The 22,080-nt window shown below is 40.6% G+C and overlaps 1 protein-coding gene across 3 annotated transcripts in view; it reads left to right on the forward strand.

Annotated features, from left to right (window-relative positions):
* The first annotated feature begins 2,372 nt into the window (after positions 1–2,372).
* The window catches only part of pcmtd1 (protein-L-isoaspartate (D-aspartate) O-methyltransferase domain containing 1), a 73,468-nt gene continuing 53,760 nt past the window's right edge, over positions 2,373–22,080 (forward strand). Inside the window, exons 1-2 of one of the 3 annotated variants that reach the window (XM_048529394.2) lie at positions 2,373–2,515; positions 17,995–18,172. The gene's annotated coding sequence lies outside the window, so the exon portion shown is untranslated. Of the gene's footprint in view, positions 2,516–2,652; positions 3,108–17,994; positions 18,173–22,080 lie in introns of those variants that run through there. The other 2 variants (XM_048529395.2, XM_048529396.2) reach the window with 2 other exon arrangements.

Genomic DNA, 22,080 nt, shown 5'->3' on the forward strand with positions numbered 1-22,080 from the left:
CAAACCCTCGAAACCCAGTAACAACCTTGTAAATTTTTCCTGCATCCATTCAAGTTTAACGGCATCTTTCCTACAGCAGGGAGACTAGAGTTGTATATAATATTCCATTAGAGGTCTAAACAATGTCCTGTACACCCACAACATGACCTCCCAACTCCTATACACAATGCACTGATCAATAAATACAAGTGTAACAAATGCTTTCTTCATTACTTTGTCTACCTGTATCTCCACCTTCAATGAACTATGAACCTGAAGCCCAAGGTCTGTTTGTTCAGCTACATTCCCCATGACCCTATCATTAAGTGTGCAAATCCTGCCCTCATTTGCTTTACCAAAATGGAACACTTCACATTTTCCTAACTTAGACTTCAACTGCCACTCCTCTGCCCATCAGCCCATCTGATCAAGGTCCTGTAGTATTGTGAGATTACCTTTTCACTATGGATTACAGCACCAATTTTGGTTTCATCTGTAAACTTACTAACCATTCTTCCCCTACTCACATCCAAATCATTTATATAGATGAATAACGTTTACAATCCATAAGTTCTTCATTCACTCTAAAGTGCTACTAATCCTCCTGAGGTAGTAAATTAGGTAAGGACAGAATTTCATAAATTTCTGCCTTTGTGTTTCATAGCATGCATTGTGTCTCTGTGCAGCAACAATGCTGTGGTCAACAGTGTGCACTGTGTCTCTGTGCAGTGATCAGCACTGAAACGTGTGTCGCTATGCAGAGACCGTGCTGCGATCAGCAGTTAGCAATGCGTTTCTGTGCAGTAGCAGGGCTATGATCAACAGTAGGCAGTGTGCCTCTGTGCAATGGCACTGATGACAAGTTGGCAATGTGTCTTTGTGCAGTGGTAGTGCTGTGGTCGGCAGTGAGCAGTGTGTCTCTGGCCAGTGGCACTGATGATGAGTTGGCAATGTGTCTTTGTGCAGTGGCAGTGTTGTGATCGGTATTGAGCAGCGTGTCTCTGGGCAGTGGCTGTGCTGAGATTGGCAGTGAGCAATGTGTCTCTGTGCAGTGACATTGCTGCAATGGGCAATAAGTACAATGTTTCTGTGCAGCAATCAGCAGTAAGCACCATGTCTCTGTGCTTACAATGCAAAAGCTCTTCATTCATTGTAAAAAAAAATGAGGTGATGCATTTTGTAAGGCCTAATCTGGAAAAATGTGAGGTGATGCATTTTGGAAGGTCTAATCCAGATGGAAAATATACAGTAAATGCAGAACCCTTAAGAATACTGGTAGACAGAGGGATCTGGGTGTACAGATACACTGGTCACTGAAAGTGGCAACTCGGGTGGAGAAGGTTGTCAACAAGGCATATGGCATGCTTGCCTTCATCGACCAGGGCAATGAGTCTAAAAATTGGCAGGCAATGTTACAGCTTTATAGAACCTTAGTTAGGCTGCAGTTGGAATATTCTGTTCAATTCTGGTTGCCACATTACCAGATGGATCATGACTTTGGAGAGGTACAGAAAAGACTTACCAGGATGTTGCCTGGTATGGAGGGCATTAGCTATGCGAAGAGGTTGGAGAAACTTGGGTTGTTCTCACTGGAATGATGGAGGTTGAGGGGCGACTTGTTGAGCCCTACAAGATTATGAACAGCATGGACAGACTGGACAGTCAGAAGCTTTTTCCCAGGTTGGAAGATTCAGTTACTAGGGGCCATAGGTTTAAGGTATGAGGGGCAAGGTTTAAGGGTGATGTATGAGGTAAGTTTTTTACACAAGGGTGTTGGGTGCCTGGAACTTGCAGCCAGGGGAGGCAGTGGAAGCAGATACGATACTGAATTTTAAAGGACATCTTGACAAATACTCAAATAGGATGGGAAAAGAGGGATACAGTCCTGGAAGGGTAGGGGTTTTAGTTGTGAAGGGCAGCATGTGGGTGCAAGTTGTTGAGCGGAAGGGCCTGCGCCTGTGTGGGAATTTTCGTTGTTCTTTGTATCCTCCCGAGGTAATTAAAAATGGATAAGGGCAGAAATTTACAACCCCCGATTTTGTGTTACATAGCATGCATTCTGTCTCTGTGCAATGGCACTGCGTTTATCAGCAACGTGCAATGTGCCTCCGTGTTGTGATTGGCAGCCAGTGAGTTTCTTTCCAGTGGGCGTTCTGTGATCAACAATGAGAACTCTTGTTCTACTCCTGTGCAGCAGCAGTGCAGCGATCAGCAAGAAGCACTGTGTTTATGCAGTGGAAATGAAATGATCAGTGTTATTTCCGTGCAGTGACCGTACTGTGATTAACAGTTAAGCACTGTGTCTCTCTACAGAGATTAGCAGTGTACAGTGACAGTGAGCACTGCGCCTCCGCGAAGCGGCCGCTTTGGGGGTTGTATTGGGGGCGGGGCCGGGCCTACGGTCACGTGACACACTGTTTACATCCTCAGCTGTTTTGCCGTCGGACTTGAGGAAGAACGTTGGTGAGACGGAGATAGGCCGAGAAGGGGCTCTAGCCTTGCGGCCTCATCGTCCCCGTCCAGCTTTCACCAAACGGTGTGTGTCGGGGGCGGGGGAGGCGGCCTCATTTGTAAAGATATGTGTGAGGAGGGCGGTGCTGCTGTCAGCCCGCTTGTCCCTTGCCGGGTGACCTGGAGTTTCTGACTCTCTCCGGTTTGAGGGGAGTGTTCTTATCCCTCAATCCCTATCACAACTAGGTTCCCGGACGTCCTCCCGGCCCGCAGTCTTTGCAGGAGGCCTGACGCCTGTGACGGGGGACGGGGTGACGGGGAAACGGGATTTTGCAGGCCCGGTTTTTGGAGACTGTGAGGAGCAGACAGACTGGCTCCTTTTGTTTTTATTTGCTGCACGATGCTACAGATATATGAGCAACTGAGCCCTATGATCACGGTCTGTCTGCCCACACAGACCAACTGCTTCACTCTGAACTCTCCCAAAGTCTGCCAGCGTTAACTACTCTCCCTTTGATCTCTTCTGGAGGAAGTACTAATCTCGCCTTTTCACAACTGGCTGTGCTTTGTTGTATTTTTCCAGTCATTGAAGTCCTGAGTCGTGAACTTAGCATGTAAACCGCCAGGGTTTCTGCTAACGTCGTCATTTTTTTTTCTTGGCAGTGATCTCAAATATGGTATGCTGGGAGTTGAAGTTTTTAAGGGACTTATTTATCCATTTAACTATTCACGCAGTAGTCAAAGCAAACATTCGGAGAGAGAAGGTTTTAAATACCGCCTTGTATTATTTCTGCTGGTGAAGCGGACAATCGACATGTGTTCTTTTTGTTTGCAGGTTTGAAGAAAAGACCGACGTGGAAATGCTGCTGATTTTTATTTTCTATAACTTTGCTTGAGATTTGCTGCCAAATGTCCAGCCTGTACCTATCAAGGTTATGTTATTGTTAATCATACACTATTGTGAGGAAGGCCACTAGATTTCTTTTTGGTCTGGACATGACTGAGGTTTTGTGCATGTTTATCTGAAACTTGAGTATTTTTACGGTACCTTGTTGAATTCATGTTAACTTGTTGTAAAAGTTGTTTCATAAATTCTGACTGGGTAATCAAACTGCAGGAGGCCTTTTGATTCGTTGCAAGTGGCGTGTAAGACCCTGTGCTCAGCTTGGAATTCAGTTTGTTACTTAGGGTCCTGCTAGTAATAGGGCACAGTGTCATTTCTCTGCTTGTGAAACAGTTTTTCAGCAAATCATAATTAGGATTCAAGTGAAGAACCATTGTCCCAAAGGTCTTTGCCTCTAAAAGCAATGAAAAAAAAACAAAAAAAACTACAAAGAGCCAATGTTTTTGCTTTGATTCTTCATGTAGAGCATTGGAAAATTACCTGTTCTCATTATTGCCTTCCTGAAATTAAGGTTGTGCATCTGCAGCTGAAGGGGTGCGTATTGAGAAAATGAGTCCATGTATGTAATCTGAAGAGAAGAAAATGCTTCATTACAGAACTTGAAGTTTTGCTTAAGTTATTATTTGTTTCTTTTTGTAATTTTCAAGTTATTCCTGTTAGATGCATGGAAACAAATCAGCCCAGTGTACCAAGAAAAAAAGTCTCAATGCTGGAGTTAAATAAGAAGTAGGAGAGCAATGAGTACTGGCTTGGTGTTTATGTCTTTTGAGCAGTTCCATTTATTGAAATTGTTTGTGAGAGTATTGTATTTACTTGCTATTCAACTATGTGTATTAATGAAAAGTTTAAAGCATTAGGGAAAGTTTGAAGCTGGTTAGGAGGTGACTGCTCAAAGTGGAATGTATGATAAATACACTTCAGAAAAGTAGCTTATAGAAAACCAGTTCTGAAGCGATACTGGTAATAAAATTTTATTCATTCATAGGCTTTAGCATTGAGTAGTATGGATTGGGCCTAAGACATTGTCACAATGCATGTTTATGCAGAATACATTGAAATTAGAAATCATTTTTTAAAAACTTTGAAAGCATAGATGTTTTTAACAGGAAATGCTGTATTTTTTTTTGAAGATGCATGATTGCATGTATGAATATATTGCTGCAATCTTTTGGGCAGTATGTTTTCTTGTGCCCTGTTAGTGATTTTTTTTCAAAAATATTTTTGTGGCTATGCCATCACATTCTAATCATAAAGGCTCACAAACTTAATTGAAATGAGTAGATATACTCACTACAGAAGCATGTTCTGGCAAAAAGAAAACTTGTTGCTTCTAACTTTTTCTGTTTTTAAATCCCTGGTATAAAGGAATTGCATTATAGAGAGCCTGAGAATATCGTTTGTAAGATATTTCAGAAGTAAATATGATAAATCTATTTGATCTGTTGCAGGTGCTTATTTTATCCACAATTTTAATATGAAATGCATCATGGTGGAACTGGAGAATTTGCTTTGCACTTTGAAGTTGAGCGACTTTATGGGTGAAGTTTCTTTGGCTAAGAATAAAATTAAACATTGCACTTCGTTTATTGCACTGAAGTAACTAAATTTCTGACTTAAATTGACACAAGTAAAGCCTTAGAATGATATTTTATCAACTTTCAACACTGAAATTGAAATAAGAATAGGCCATTCAACCTATTTTCTCATCCAGTTACAACATAGCTGATCTGTATCTCAAATCCACTTATCATTTGTTCCATTTCTCTTAATGCTCTTTCCCAGCAAAAATTGGTCGGTTCCAGGCTTGAAGGTTCTAATTGACTGAACATCCACTATTATTGTGTGATCAGTCAGTGCCAACACTCTTCCATGTGTAAAAACCAAAAGAACTGCGAATGTTGTAAATCAGGAACAAAAACAAAGTTGCTGGAAAAGCTCAGCAGGTATGGCAGCATCTGTGAAGGAGAAAACAAAGTTAACGTATCGGGTCTGGTGACCCTTCTCAGAAGTTCTGAGGAAGAGTCACTGGACCTGAAATGTTAGCTCAGTTTTCTTCTTCACAGATGCTGCCAGACCTGCTGAGCTCTTCCAGCAACTTTGTATTTTTACTCCTTCTCTGTGTATTTTGATGATACCCAGCAGTGCCTTATGACTATCTCCTTAGAGTCATAGAGACATACAGCATGGAAACTGTCCAACCAGTCCATGCTGAATGTAATCCCAATCTAAACTATTACCACGTGCCTGGTCCTGGCCTATATTCCTCCAAACCTTTCTTTCATGTATCTATCCAAATGTCTGTTAAACTTTGTAATTGTGCACGCATCCTCCACTTCCCCAGGAAGTTCATTCCATGTGCAAACCACCGTCTGTGTATTAAAAAAATTGTATCTTTGTCTTTTAGTCTCTCCTCACACCTTAAAAATGTGCCTCCGAGTCTTGAACTCCCCCCATCCATGGGAAAAGGCAACTACCCCATTTACACTAACAATACCTCTTGTTATTTTGTACACTTCTGCTAGGCAGCCTCAACCTCCTATGCTTTAGTGAAAAAAGAAGTCCCAGCCTTTGTTTTTTGTAACTCAGATCTTCCATTCTTGGCAGCAATCTGATAAATCTCTTCTGAATCCTCTCCAGCTTGACTATATCCTTCCTGTAACTGGGCAACCAGAACTGGACACAGTATTCCAGAAGAGGCCTCACCAATGCCCTGTACAACATGCCTTCACAACTCCTATGGACTGAGCAAATCCCTTTTGATCCTCCATTGTTTCTGATTTGGGGTTATATGTTTGGTATCAGTTTTTCTTTTTATGAACAGAAATTCCTTCCAATTAAACAGTGGGAAGAGCAAAATAATTTGATCCTAGATTTCCGGTGCAGCTCTGGCTGGCCATTTGCTTTGTGCCTCCATCGACTTGAACTCATTGCATTTGTTGCTGTCCATATCCTGATCAGCACCAAGTCCACTTCATCCTTTCAGCTATTTTTGCTGACTTGTTCTAGCTCCTAATCTGCCAGTGCCTTCACTTCAAACATTTGTTGTTTTTAATCCTTCCGTGGCTTTGTACTTCCTTTATTTTATGTAAATTACCACCTACAATCGTCAGACATTTCTATCCTTTTAACTTTTTTAGTTCTCCTTTCCTTTTAAGGCACTTCTTAAACTTGCCTCTTTGACCATATCTCTTCTAATGTCTCCATATCGCTTGGTGCCAGATTTTTGACTGATAGCACCAGTGAAGAGCTTTAGAAGGTTTTATTGTGTCAGATCTACCATATAATTGCAAATTGTCATCAATGCCTCGATTTCCATTGTGTGCTGTGTAGAAAAACTATTTCCTGATTATTTTTCATTCCAAAACAGCCTGCTACAGTTTTAAGATTGTACCTTATCTGCATTCTCTACCCCCCAGCAAATGGTACTTTCTGTTTATTCACTTCTGAAGTATGGGTGAGCCTGACTGAGCCGGCATTTCTTGACAATTGCTTGTTGCCCTTAAGAATGTGGTGATGAGCTGCCTTCTTGAGCCACTGTGATCCATTTTGCATAGGTAAAACCACAATGCCATCGGGGAGAAGATTCCAGAACTTTGACCCAGTCATGTACGGTGCTATCAATGATATATTTCCAAGCCAGTATAGTGGGTGGTTTGGAGGACAACTTGCAGATGGCATTCCCATGTATTTTCTGTCCTTGTCTTAGTAGATGGTGATGATCACAGGTTTGGAAGGTACTGTCAGAAGGGCCTGGTGAATTTCTGTAGTGTTTTTTGTAGGTGATACATACTGGGGTTACTAAGTGTTGGTGGTGAAGAGAATGGATGTTAATGAATGTGGTGCCAATTGAGTGGTCCACTTAATCTGGAATGTTGTCAAGCTTATCTAGAATTGATGAGTTCACCTTCAAATAGACAAGTTGGGAGTATTTCAACACACTTCTGACTTGTGTTTTGCAGATGATAGGCAGGCTTTTGGGAGTTAGGAGTTGAATGACTCACGGGATTCCTAGCTTGTGACTAGCTCTTATTGATGCAGTATTTATATGGCTAGCCCTCTTCAGTTTCTGGTCAGTGGTAACTCCAGGACCCTAATAGTTCAGGATTCAGTGATGGTAATGCCATTGAATGTTTGAGGGATGACGGTTAGATTATCTTGTTGGAGCTGGGCATTGTCTGGCACTTGTAGGGCGTTAATATTATCTGCCACTTTTCAACCCAAACCTTTATATTGTCCAGATCGTGTTGTACTGCTTCAGCACCTGAGGAGTTGTAATTGGCGCTGAACATTGTCCAATCATCAGCAGCCATCCCCACTTCTGAATTTATGACAGAACGAAGGTTATTGATGAAACTGAAAATGGTTGGGTTTAGCACCCTCCCCAGAGGAGCACCTTGCATAGAGTACAAGTCATCAGGATTGTTGCTGAAATGTAGTCAGCATCTGTAGTCTTCACGGTATTCAGTGCTTTCATCCGATTCTTGATATCATGTAGATTGAATCGAATTGACTGAAGGTTGGCATTTGTGATGCTGGAGACCTTGGAGGCAGCTGAAATGGATCATATCTTGGCACTTCTGGTTGAAAACTGTTGCCGTTGCTTCAACCTTCTCTTTTGCATAATCGTTCTGGGTCCCCCCTCGTTGTGATGGGAATATTTGTGGAGTTGCTTCCTGAAATTAGATGTTTTAATTGTCCACGACTATTTATGACAGCAGAACTGCTGAGCTTTGATCAGTTGTGAAATCACCTAGCCCTGCCTTTCACTTCTACTTGTGCAGTTTTGCATTCAAGTAGTTCTTTTTTACCACATTACCAGGTCGACACCTCATTTTTAGGCAAGCCTGAAGCTGCTCCTGGCATGTTGTCTTACACTGTTCATTGAATCTGGCTCAGTGTTAATGTTAGAATGGTCAACATGTCATGCAGTGCAGTTACAGATTTCACTTAAGTACAGTTCTGCTAATGATGGCCCGCAGCACCTCTGTGGATGCCCAGTCTTAGTTGCAACATCTGTTTGAAGTCTATCCTATTTAGCACTGTGATAATGTTAGTTAACAAAATGAATAGTATTCTCAGTGTGAAGGCTGGACTTCATCTCCATCTCCATAAAGACTGTGCGATGGTCACTCTTAGCAAGACTTTCATGGTGTGTCTGCTGGAGATAGATTGCTGAGAATGAAGTTTTTATACTTTTCCTTCTCATTGACGTCCCTCACTACCAGCATATCAAGTCTGGCAGAAATGACCTTTAGGATTCAGCCAGCAGAGTTGGTGCTGGATGGTGAAATCCCCTACTTGGAGTATTCTCTGTGTCCTTGCCACCTTGAGTGCGCCCTCCAAGTTGTAATCAATATGGTGGAGCATTGCTCCATCAGATAACTCCTTCTCATATCCACAAGTCAAGTGGCTAAAAAGCTGGACATTTCCTTGTCCATGTTACTTGTGATGCCATGACACTTCATGGCATCTGGAGTCAATGTCGAGGATTCCCAAGCAGCTCCCTTTTGAATATATACCACAGTACTGCCACCTAGGATGGATCTGCCCTACTGTTAGGGGTAGTAGTGATGATAGTGTGGTTGTTATCTTATATGTTATAAGGTGTGATTCTGTGAACGTAACTGTAAGGCTATTGGTTGACTAGTCTATGCAAAAGCTTTCCCAATTTTGGCACTAGCCTTTTAAGTGTTAATAAGGAGCACTTTCAGGGTCGATAGGGCTGTATTTTCAGTTGTCATTTTGGTGGCTGGTTCAATGCCAGGCGGTCCATCTAATTTAATTTTTTTTTCTATTTTGTTTGATACAACTTTATTGCCTACTCAGCCATTTCAGAGGTCTGTTAAGAGTCAAAAACATTGCTATGGGGCTGGAGTCAAGCTTAGGCCACTTCAGGTAAGGACAGCAGTTTCCTTCCCTGAAGGATATTAGTGAACCAGTTGGGTTTTTACAATAATTGGCATAGCCAATGCTGGCCTCTTTTAATTCCTGATTTTAATGTTAATTGGATTCAAATTCCACTATCTGCTGCTGGGGTATTGGATGCTGGGTCTGTAGAACGTTATGGAAGTCTGGATTTGAGTCCACTCTTACTCATCATTTTAAAGATCTCAACTTTCTAAGGTCAAGGAATGACAGCATCATACTCAATTTCATTGTGCTGTATCCGTCCAAGGCTATATTTTCTGATGCATGAAGCCAGGTATTGTTGGAAGTTGGTAGTGTAGTTGTAATGCCACTGGACTAGTAATGCAGTACTTCAGGCTTATGTTTTGTGAGCCTGGGTTTGAATCCCACCATTGCAGATTGTGCAGCATCACATAATTTTTATTGTACTTCATCTCCATTGACAGGCCAGTATTCCTTTTGGATACTTACCTGTAACCGGCACTGAAAACGTGAAACACTTGTGGAGGCAAATGTACTAAATTAGTATATTAGTAACATACTGTGCTCTAGTGAAATAAATAAATAGTTACAATAAAGAATGTAGTAATGAAATTGGGTACAATCAAAATTGAGTATAATAATGAAGCATTGCAGATGCTGGAAATCTGAAACAAAAACAAAATGCTGAAGTAAATCAGCAGGTCCGACAGCATCTGTAAAGAGTTTTTGCTTTAACTCTAATGACTTTTTTTTTCAGAGTTCACCATTCCAAAGAAGAACCATTGGACTCAACATTAGCTTTGTTTGTCTCTCCACAGATGATAGCAGACACATTGAGTTTATCCAGCGTTTTGTTCTTGTTGAAGTTTTCCGGCATCTGCAGTATTTTTCTTTTATTTTGTTAAATCAGATCGTATTTATGCGACTTGTGGGATGAAGTTGATGAGGGTTAACATGTTTGCAAATTTTTCTCAAAGTGGGTATCCTCAAAGTTCTGCTTAATAGCCTCGTTAGTAAAACGCAAGTTAAAGTCGCAGTGGCTGGTGCAGAGCAGTGAATGGTTAGGTATGGAAATGACTAATATTTTTACATACAATGAAAAAAAATCAATGGGGATTTACTAAGCACAATTCTAACCTTCTAACTGCAATACTCAGTACGGTTGTCATTAGCGACCAATTAACACCTGTGCATGGACGTACATAATCATTGAAGATGACAGCCCAAATTAGAAGGATTTGTGCAATCCTTGACTTCAATTAACATAGACTGAGTACAAAAGCAAACAAATCCTGGTTAAGCCTCAGTTGGAGGCACTGTGCCCAATTCTTTCTACCACTCCTCGGGAAAGATGCCCTAGACCTTCAAAAGAGGACAGAATAGATTTACTGGGATGAGAAAATGGAGAATATATGAACTTTTTCTCCTTAGGAGCAAAGAAAATATAATATTGAAAATCTTAAAGATTTGATAGAGGAATGAAGAATACTTGCAGCAAAGAATTACTTCTGTTTCCCAGCCTTCTATCTGTGATATAACAGATAACTGTGATGAAAGAACCAGAAGTAACATACATTTTTTTCTAATGTGTTTGAAATGTTGTGATCTGTGATATACCTGGCAGTGGAAGCATACTCAATCATTTTTAAAGTGATTGGATAAATATGTTAAATGGGGAATTACAGGACTAAAGGAAGAGCGTTGAGGTAATGGTCTTCAGGAATTTGATTGAGTAGCTCTCCCATGGGTCCATGTACTTTTACTTCTCCTGACCTCCTTAGCCTTCCACTATCAAGGAAGCTCTGATTTGTTTTCTGAACTAAACAGAGACATGTTAAAGTGAATCTGAGTGAATGCTATCTGGCATGTTTGATTGTAAAGGCAGTTACAATTCATGCATTTGACAAGCCTACCATTTTCTTATCTTTTAATTATGGTCCTTGCCATTACCTTTAAATTCATTTATAAGAAGTGGGTGTTGCTGGCTAGGCCTGGCAAATGTGATAGTGAGCTGCGTTCTTGAACCACCAATTCTTGGAGGGTAGGGACAGGCGCATGTTTGTTATGTGGGGAGTTCAATGATTTTGATCTTTTGATCATGAAGGAATGGTGATGCAATGTCACTTAGGTATCTGTAGGTGGTGCTGCTTCCATATATCAGTTGCCTATGCCCTTCTAGCTGTTATAGATCATTAAATTTAGATGATGTTGTCAAGCAAGCCTGGATGAGTTGACTTTATCTTACCCACATTAACCTTTGCCACTGTCTTTTTCATTGTTATAGTTTTTTTTCTGTTGGCTTTCGAATCCCTTCTCTTTGGTTCATGTTGCTTTCCCATATTTGTCGCCTTTTAATGCCTATTTCCCCATGTGCTGGATTTCCACTCCGCTGCATTTATGTGAGGCATACTGCCTCGTGATTTCTTGATTAACTACACAAACAAAGGCTTTATACTGTGCCAAATACCTATTGAATATTGAAATTACAAAGTGTAGAGCTGGAGGAACACAGCAAGCCAGGCAGCATCAGAGGAACAGGAAAGCTGACATTTCAAGTCAGGACCCTTCTTTGGAATCCCGAGCCGAAATGTCAACTGTCCTGTTCCTCCTCTGCCTGGCCTGCTGTGTTCCTCCAGTTCCACGCTTTGTTATCTCTGACTCCCAACCTCTGCAGTTCTTGCTATCTTACCTGTTGAATATTTACCACTTCAGTAGACTTGCTTGTTAATATTTGAACTCAATTTACTGTACTGTGTATTGTCTGCACTTGTTTTTTTTCAGTCTTTGATGTATAATTTCTGAGTCCCTTGTTCAAACTTATTTTCAAATTGAATTATATTGGCCAAGATTTTGTCAAAATAATGGGGAGGCTAATAGCATATATGTATAGGAACTGCAGAAGGTTTGTAAAAATGTTAATTTGGTTTCTGTCTATTTGAATTACATTGAGTGGTCTAAAATTGCTCTATTTGCATGGTAGAGTTAGAACTAAACTTGCCGTAGAAAGTTAAGCCATATAATTTTAAGCCCAAGCACTATTTTAATAGTTTGTCATCTTATCTACAAATTTTCACTGTACGATGTTAAACAGTAGCAGTATTCCATCTACAAGATACTCTACAAAAATCCAGTAAAGTTCCTTAGACAGCACCTTTCAATTGAGTCACCTAGAAGCTTGAGTGCAGCAGATATATTGAGATGACATCATCTTGAAATTCCTTTCCCAGCCACTCGCTACCCCGTATTGAAAATATACTGCCATTCTTTCACTGTTGTCTGTTAAATTCCTGGAACTCCCCCTCTAATGGCTTTGTGGGTATATTCGCACTAAATGAACTGTAACGGACTGAATGGATAGCCGACCACTTCGAGGGCAAGTAAGGATGGGCAGTGATTGCTGTTGCAACCAGTGAAGTCCACATCACCAAACTGAACTTTTTAAAAATAAAAGGCAGATGTCAATTTCTCCCAAACTGAAATTTATTACTTTGAGTATTACTTGTTGGAGGAGATTGTAGAAGTATAAAATTTAAACTTTTTTTTATTTTCATACATCCTTTTTCTCATGCTTGTACTCGCTACCGTTATATTTTTTTTCTTTTTGTTCTCCGTTTGATATTAAATTCAGTCAGTCTAACTTATAGTTCCTTGGCAGCCCTGCTGTTTATTTTTTAAACTTAAATTTGTTTGGCTAAGTAGATAGAGTTTTGCCAGTGCCTGACTCTTTCACTGGGCTCTTACTTGTTCTTTTGCAACCGTTCGTCTCTCACACAAAATTGGAAATCTTAAATGTATAAGGATAGGCCTACTGATGAATCCTAGCTCACTTTGACCATGATTTTGAAAGATATTGCCAGCTTGTTGAGCAATCCTGGTTTGGAATCAAAAGAGAAGAGAAAATGCCAGAACTGTTTAACAAGTCTTATTTTGTAATCTTATGACTTTCAGTGAAGGCTGAGGAAAGAGTGATCATATTCTATGCCCCACTCAGAATTAACATAGCAAGCAGCTAGAAGTTCTGCTAGCTTCCAGACTAAGCAACTCACCCAGTGGCCACAAAAACAAAGTTGCAAGAAAAGCTCAGCAGAACTGGCAGCATCTGTGGAGGAGAAAACAGAGTTAACGTTTTGGGTCTGGTGACCCTTCCTCAGAACTGATGGTGGCTGGGAAAACGTCAGTTTATATGCAGAAAATAGGGAGCTGCGTGGGGTAGGGAGTGAATAATAGGATAGAGCCCAAAGAGAGAGAAAAACAGTTGGACAGACAAAGGAGATGCCAACGATCAGCCTGGGAGGGTGAATGGGGACTGTTAGTGACTGAAAACGGGGAGGTGTGTAGTGGCAGGCTATGTGGTAATAAGGCCTGGTGTGTGGGGTGGGGGTGCTGGGACATGGGGGAATTTAGGCCCTAACATTATTGAATTCAGTATTGAGTCTGGAGGGCTGTACGGTCCCCAAGCGGAAAATGAGGTGTTGTTCCTCCAGCTTGCACTGGGCTTCACTGGAACACTGTAGCAAGCCGGAGACAGAGATATTGGCCAGGCAGCAAGGTGGTGCAATGAAGTGGCAGGAAACAGGTAGTTCAGGGTCTTTTTTGCGAGCATAATGTAGATGTTCTGCGAAGCGGTCGCCAAGTCTATGCTTCGTTTCCCCAATGTAGAGGAGACCACATTGTGAGCAGCGAATGCAGTAGACTGGATTCTTGGAAGTGCAGATGAAGGTACATTTTGGCCCTTGGATACTGGGGAGGAAGAGGGTAAATGGGCAGGCGTTGTACCTTCGCCAGTTACAGTGGAAGGTGCTGTAGGGCTATCGGGAGGTGTTGGGGGTGAAGGAGGTATGGACCAGGGTGTCCCAGATGGATTGGTCCCTGCGGAAGGTGAGCAAAGGAAGGGAGGGGAATATGTGTAGTCCCAGTAGTCATGAGTGAGTACAGAGCATGCAGTTGAAAGAAATATGTTGAAAGAATGTTTTTTCATTTGTTTATATGAAGTAAGCAGCACTGACCAGGCCAGCTGTCAGCGTCTGTTGCTGTTGGTGAGGCAGTACCATGAACCACTGGGCCCTTGGTGTATAAGAACACTCAGTGATATTAGAAAGGGAGTTCCAGGATTTCGATCCAGTGACAGTGAAGGAACAGTGATATATAGCTTGGGAATCCTTTATCACAGAATGTTGCACCAATTGGCGGTCAGATCGAGAATACTTTCCTCTTTTGGGTCTGCTGTAAACCTTCAGGTCCTTTTGGAAGGGAAAAATTTGTTAGACCTTAACTGACTTAAAAAACAAAATTGTTTTTTTTTAAACCCCAGAGAGCCAAGTTCAGCGCATCTACAGCTCCATTTGGAGTTGGGGGTGGGGAGGCGGAAACTTTGCTTGCCCCAAACGAAGCTGGAAGCAAATCCCCCCCCCCTCCCCCCCCCCCCCCCCCGACCACCGCCACCACAACCACCACTACCATCACCAAAGGGCTGGACCTCAGCTTGTGTACAAGTCTGTTTGGGTTTGCTTCTGAAAAGACCTTTTGGTTTTTAGGTCTTCTTGATTTTCTGATAGGTAGATAATTGGTACCTGACCTGTGGTTCCAAGTCAGGATGGTATGTGGCTTAGAGAAGAACTTGCATCACCTACAACTGCTATTCTTGCTGTTCTAAATGACAGAGATAACATAAGGAAGGGCTGCAACAGGAGCCTGAGTAAGTTACTTCAGTGCATGTTATAGTGAATATTGAAGGTGGCAGCTGGAATGCCAGTCAAATGAGTTTGCTTTCTCAATGTTGCTGGAGCTGCATCCCATCCAAGCCAATGGAGAGAATTTTTCCACACTCCCTTCCAATGTGCTATATACATATTACCATCATGATCTATCAACAACTTGAGGATTGCTATTTGTCTAGAATTGTCATTCACAATATGTATCAATGCTTCAAATGAGTAAACTAAACATAGTACCTCCCAGTTTTCAGTCACCACAAAGCTGGGTAAGATGGTAAACTGCGGGGAGGGCACAGATGCTTCAGTGTTATTTTGACAAGTTGATTTGAGTGAGCAAATGAATGTCAGATAAAGTATAATGAGGATTAATGCGAAGTTATTCTCTTTATGTAGCAAAGCAAGAAGCCGATTAAAATCTCAATGATAATAGATTGATAATGGGGAAGGTGCAACAAGACACAATATCCTTGTCTATCAGTCTCTAAAAGCATGTAAGTGCAGCACTTGTGAAGAAGGCAAATGTTGTGTTGGCCTTCATAGCAAGAGGACTTGTGTACAGGAGCAGGGTTGTATTAATGCAATTGTACAGGACCTTGAGGAGACCACACTTGGAGTACTATGTGCAGTTTTGGAATCTTTATCTGAGGAAGGATGCTCTTGTTGTGGAGAGAGTGAACCAAAGATTTACCAGACTGGCTCCTGGGATGGCAGAAGCGACGCAGGAAGAGATCGTAGAGTCATTAAGATTAAATTCACTGGAGTTCACTGGGGAATTTCATTGAACCTAATACAATTCTATCAAGACCAGACTGGATAAACGCAGAGAAGGTGTTCTTAATGACTAGGGAGTCCCAGAACCAGAGGCTACTGTCTCAGCCTACAGGGTAGGTCATTTAGGACTGAGGTGAGTAATTTCTTCACCAAGGGAGCAGTTGATCCTGTGGAATTTCCTGTTGCAGAAAGCAGTTGAGGCCCAAATGTTGGAAGTTTTCAAAGGATTTGAGGAGAAAGCAGGAACAAGGAACTGTTGGGTAATCAGCCATGATAATATTGAATAGTAGAGCAGGCCCGAAGGGCTGAATAGACTACTTCTGCTCTATTTTCTTTGTTCTGAAACCATATATAAAACAATTGGAACGGGGCAGAAACTGAACACTTGTATGAGAAGCTCTTCTTGATTCTGAGAGTATTTCATCATATATCTGACATGTGGCTTTCAGATATTGGAGAGTTAGGAAGTGAGCTACTTGCAACAGGATTCCTAGACTGTGATCTCCTGCAGCAGTATGAATACTGCACTGTATTTATATAGCTAGTCCAGATTTGCTCTTTGGGCTCAGAGAGTCCTCAGGATGTTGCTGTTGCCAGTGTTCAGCAATGGTGATGTCACCGAATGTCAGGGGGTAATGATTCAATTCTGTCTTTGAGATTGTCGTTGCCTGCATTTGTGTATCACAAATGCACTCAACTGGATGTTGCCAAGGCCTGGCTACATTTGAATATGGGCATTCATGTATTTGAGGAGTTACGAATGGCGCTAAACATTATGCAGTCAGTGAGCATTGTCTCTTTTAACCTAAGGTTGGAGGGAAGATGGATGAAGCAGTTGGAGATGGTCGAATTTGGGATACAATTCCTGAGAAACTCCTGCAGAAATCCTTTAGACTGAGACGTTTGACTTCAAACAATTACCACCATCTTTCTTTGTGGTCAGCAATATTCTAAGCAGCAGAAATATTTTGACTCCAGTTTTTACCTTAACTCCTTGATGCCATTATCTATCAGATGCTGCCCTGGTGTCAAGTATTGTCTTTTTTTTTGCATCAAGGCTGTAATGAGGTCAGGATCTGAGTGGCCCTTGTGGATCCAAAATTATTTTATGTTAACCTAGTATTCCTTTGCAACTGCTGCTTGGTAGCACTATTGATAATGGACTGTTGAAATGATAGTTAATCAGGTTGGGTTTATCATGCTTTTTATGAAAAAGCTTAGAACTAGAATTATATTTATTGTCACATACTCGCATGAGTATGGTGAAAGGTTTACAAGTTGCCACTTACAGTGATATCTTGGGTACCAAGTTACCTACGTACAGGTTCTTAAATACAAATTCTTAGGGAATAGATAGAAAAATAAAGAAATAAAAATCCCAGAAATAAATTAGAAAAATAGAGAGAAACGAGTTCAGGATAACAGTCCTTTCAACTCAGACTGTGCTGAACTTCACCTCATGGAAGCCTGAGTCCATGATGGGGCCAGGAGTCTGCACTGAAGTGATTTAAGCTGTAATAATTGGAAATAAAATATCTGCCTGTTTTCATCATGTATACCTGCAGTTGCCCAGGAAGTTGCTGTGGGAGGAAATGTGGGTGATCAAAAAACAGATAAAGGTATCAGGGAAGAAAGAGAATTTCTTTTAGAATGCGAAGGCAAAGGGGAAAGATATTTTGTGGATCACACAGGAGATGCTGAAAATGGTACAAAATAATCTGAATGTAGAGGTTGATTGGGTGGAAGGTGAGACCAAGGGTGACTCTATTGTTATATTAGGAGGAAAGGGAATAGGTGTCAACATAAATGTGGAGAAGGTGCGTAATGTGGACGAGGGTCCTGTCTGCCAAGATAGAGGGAAGTCCTCAATTGGTGATAAAAGAAGGCGTATTGAATGTGCTGGTGCAGGAGGTGGCAAATAAACTAATTTTTTCCACTAGGTGTTGAGATGGAAGGAAATCCTAATCAACATACTGTGCAAGTCACTTCACTAACGCTAAGCTTTGGTTAATGGGTTACTTGGAAATGGAACCTGATGTTCGTTCAAAAACTGCTTTCTGAAACACTATGCCAAATGCATTTTGGAAGTTCATTAGTTTTGCTCGTTGAACTGTTCCTCTCCTCCCACTGTCTGAAAATTTGACATCTGCATGGCAGCCCCTTTTTTGCTTTATGTAATTCATTGCCCCACTACAATTTTAATACAACTGTAATTTACAAAAATATGCTGACATCATAAATATTTTAATTGCTAACATTATAATTTGCTCTTTTTTTCTGTTGCAGTGGTGCTGTAGAAATGCTCCCACATTTATCTCAAATTCAGGTTTGGGAATCGTTTGCCTTGGCTTTTGGCAGTAGAAGTGGATCCAATGTCTTCCTAGATAGACTTATTTGCAGTACATACTAACTTAACTCTCTGTGCTTCACATCAGTTCTGAGAATAAGTTTAACTTACTTTTGGGTAAGTCCTATAGCATATTCAATCTATTGTATACTGATCTTGATATTTTCACAGTTCAACTTGATCTTACTTTCAGTGTTCACATGTTGCTTTGTTTGTGATGTATTTCTCCTTTACTAAATATCAGTGAATTAGGTATTTACCTAATTATTATTCATTACAATATAGATTTCATATTACTAAAAGTCATTTTAAAGTACATTCTGCTTTTGCTATGACTAAACCTGAGACTTTGGAGTCTGCATGCTTAAATGCTCATTGCCTCCATCAACTGAGAATTAGAGATTTTGAAACTAAAGCTGCCTAGAATTAACAAGTTAAACCAAAATGTCAGAGAATGAAGAAAGTGAAGGAAACAGGTCAGAAAAAGCCAATGAAAGTAGAAATGTGGGTTTTAAGAATAAAACAAATTGGAGTCAGTCCTTGTAACAGGAGAGATGTAAAACTGATTAGTTTTTTTTTAAAATGCTGTACTACTGGGAGGGAAGACAAAATTAGTTTGATAGTTAGCTTGTATGTATATCTAGCCTTTCATGTAAAAGGCAAGGGGAGGCGATTGGCTTTTGGTATTATCACTAGATTATTAATCCTGTGCTAATGTTATAGGGACCTGCATCCTGCCACAGCAGGTAGTGGAATTTGAATTCAATAATAATCTAGAATTAAGAATATAATGATGACCATTTCATAGCTTCTGACTGTCAGAAAAAACCCATCTGGTTCACTGATATCCTTCAAGGAAGGAAATCTTCCAAGCCTTATGTGATCTGGTCTACGTGTGACTCCAGATCCACAGCAATGTGGTTGATCCTTAATTGCCCTTTGAAATGGCCAAGCAAGGCCCTCCAGCTCAAAGGCAACTTGGTGTCGCCCATAAATGCTGGCCAGCCAGCAACACCCATGTTCCATGAGTGAATTTAAAAAAAAAAACTTCGCATAAAAATTATATTTAGTGCCTTTTGCTACATTGTACTTCGATAATATGCTCATTTCTGAGTAAGTTAGGGATTCAGGACGGTTCCAGTTTGCTTTCCTGTATAGTCAACCAGGAAAAGTTTTAAAGGATTAAAGCCTACTCTGGCTCCTGAATGACTATCAAAACCCCTTCATTCCAATGATCTGACTACTCACAACTGCCTATCCTGTTAGCTTGCCCACCACATGCTACGCTTCCCTCCTTTGTAAGAAGCAGCTTTGGAACTTTAAACCTCTGAATACGCCAGTTACTGCTGTGAAGAAAGAGTCTATGCTTTTACCTCCAATGGTGATCCTGTGCTGTGTTGAAACATTGTCCCATTAAAGGTGCACTCCATGTTTCTTGAGGCTTGAGTCAGAATTTCACCACAAACAGTATTAGGAGTGGCAAGCACAGCAATTTCCATTCCTCCAAAAATTCTGGTCCATAACTGTTATGATGCCACGGTCTGACCAGCTTGCTGATGACCTCGCTTGTTGAAACTGAGAAAAGCTACATTTAAATATTTTGAAATGGTTTGAAAGCTTGAGAGTTGAATCTAATAAACAGTTTGTTGTGATAGATTGTTGGGATGGCAAGTCTCTTGCAATGTCAGTCTGCAAATTGCTGATTTGCTTCTAAGTGACCTAGAAAATGGGGCAGGAGTGTTTGCCAAAATTACAGCCCACAAAAGTTTATGCATTACTGACAAATTAGGTATTAAACTAGGAAGTTGGCACTGTAAATGCTGATTTGGTTAATTTTTGTAGTATCTAATTGTATATTCTCCTGCATGTTGGAATTTGCAAAGTAAATACGTTGAAACAAGTAGAAGTGTTTTTTTTCAAAGCATGTGTGTTCAATCTGCAAACTTGTCAGTCATTACTGAAGCTGCAATAAATAATGATTTTTTGTTTTGTAATTTTTAGTTGTTTTCCTAATCTAAATCGTCTTAGACTAGATCAGTACTGTGCAATGCTTTAAATGACTTTAATTTAAATCTGGGTACCGATATGTGTGATGGAGCAGGAATTCGATCAGGGTGAAAGACAAGTACAGTTCACAACATGAGGTACTTGATAGTCAGTGTTTTCAGTTGTATATAAATCCCTCTTTTTACAGTAAATTTAAATGTTTAATATTTAATATCACTTTGGACTACAAACATCTTTTAAATGATGGGGGAGCCCAGCAGCATCAGTTCAAAAGTTAAGGCTGAAGAATTTGCAATAATCTTCAGTGTCAAGAATCCTTCTTGGCCTCCTCCACACATCTCAGAATCACAGATGCCAATTGGTTCACTTCATGTGATGTCACAAAATGTTTGGAAGCATTAGATACTGCAAAGGCTATGGTACTATTACCAGAATGCTATTAGGGCTTAAGACTTGTATTATGGGACATGCTGCGTCCCTCGCTGAACTGTTCCAGTGCAGCTGCAATACTAGAATTTTCCTTTTTTCTTTAATTCACTCGTGGAACATGGGCAACACAGGCTGGCCCACATTTATTGAGGGTGGTGATAGGGAGTTGTGCTGGAGGGTTGGTTTTTGGTCTGGAGGCCTGTGATTAGCGGTGATCCACTTTTTTGTTTGTCATTTTATAAAAATGATTTGTTTGGGAATATAGGAGGCATGGTTAGAAAGTTTGCAGATGACACCATGCTTGGTGTTGTAGTGAACAGGTAAGAAGGTTATCTAAAACTACGAAGAGATTTTGATCAATTACATCAATAGACTGAGGAACAGCAGATGGAGTTTTATTTGGACAAGTATGAGGTTATGCATTTTCGTGATACAAACAAGGACAGGACTTGTACAATTTATGGTAGGGCCCTGGGTAGTGTTGTAGAACAGAGATCTAGCAGTTCAGGTATATGATTCTTTGAAATTTGCATCACAGGCAGATGAGGTAAATGTAGCAGACTTGCGTTCATTGCTTGGACCATTGAGTATAGAAACTGGGGGACATCATTTTGAGATTGTACAGGGTATTTTTGGGGCCTCTTCTGGAGTACTCTGCAGTTCTGGTCCCACTTTTATGGGAAGGGTATTATTAAACTGGAGCGAGTTCGGAAAAGATTTACCAGGATGTTGCCAGGAATGGAGGTTTGAGATATAAACAAAGACTGGATAGGTTGGGACTTCTTTGACTGGAGTGTAGGAAGTTGACGGGTGGCTTTTAAGATTTGTGAAATCATGAGGGACAAAGATAAGGTGAATAAACAGGGCATTTTGCATAGAATGGATGAGTTCCAGACTAGAGGGTATTTTTTAAGGTGAGAAGAGAAGGATTTAGAAAGGACTCGAAGGGCAAATGTTTTTTACACAATGGTTTGTGTGTGGACTGAACTGTCAGAGGATGTAGCAGATGCAGATACAGTTGAAACATTTAATCAAGATTTGGATAAGTTAATGAATACGAATGCCTTTGAGGGATATGGGTCAACTGCAGGTAGGTGGGATGAGTTAAGGTTGGGAATATGGTTGGTGTGGACTGATTAAACCTTACCTAAGGTATGGTGACCCTCGGGTTAAACGTGGAGGAGCCCTATGTTGGGGCTATGGTGCCTTTACTTCCTTGTACAAGGCTGATCCTAATCCTGTTAGACAGTGGCAATTATTTTAAACAATGAAGAAATATCTATGATTTTTAGGAAAAGCGATATTAACAAAGATGGAAGACTTGAATTCTGCTTTAGATTGCAGATTCTGCTTTTTTTAACTATACATGTTATGACACATTATAAGTTGGTTATGATGTGGCTTTCTTAATGATTCACATTAACTACTACTTAGACTGTGCTTTCTTTGACATACTCAAATTTTCATGACATGTTTTCTTGTAAAATGCGTATGCAACCTAGCATGTTGATGTGCAGTGATGTTTGCTATCAGAAATTTTAGTGTCTCATTAATCATGTTTTGATTTTCCTTTTTTATGTATTTCTGCT

The sequence above is a fragment of the Stegostoma tigrinum genome, chromosome 5 (genome assembly GCF_030684315.1).
Source record: "Stegostoma tigrinum isolate sSteTig4 chromosome 5, sSteTig4.hap1, whole genome shotgun sequence".
Lineage (NCBI taxonomy): Eukaryota > Metazoa > Chordata > Chondrichthyes > Orectolobiformes > Stegostomatidae > Stegostoma > Stegostoma tigrinum.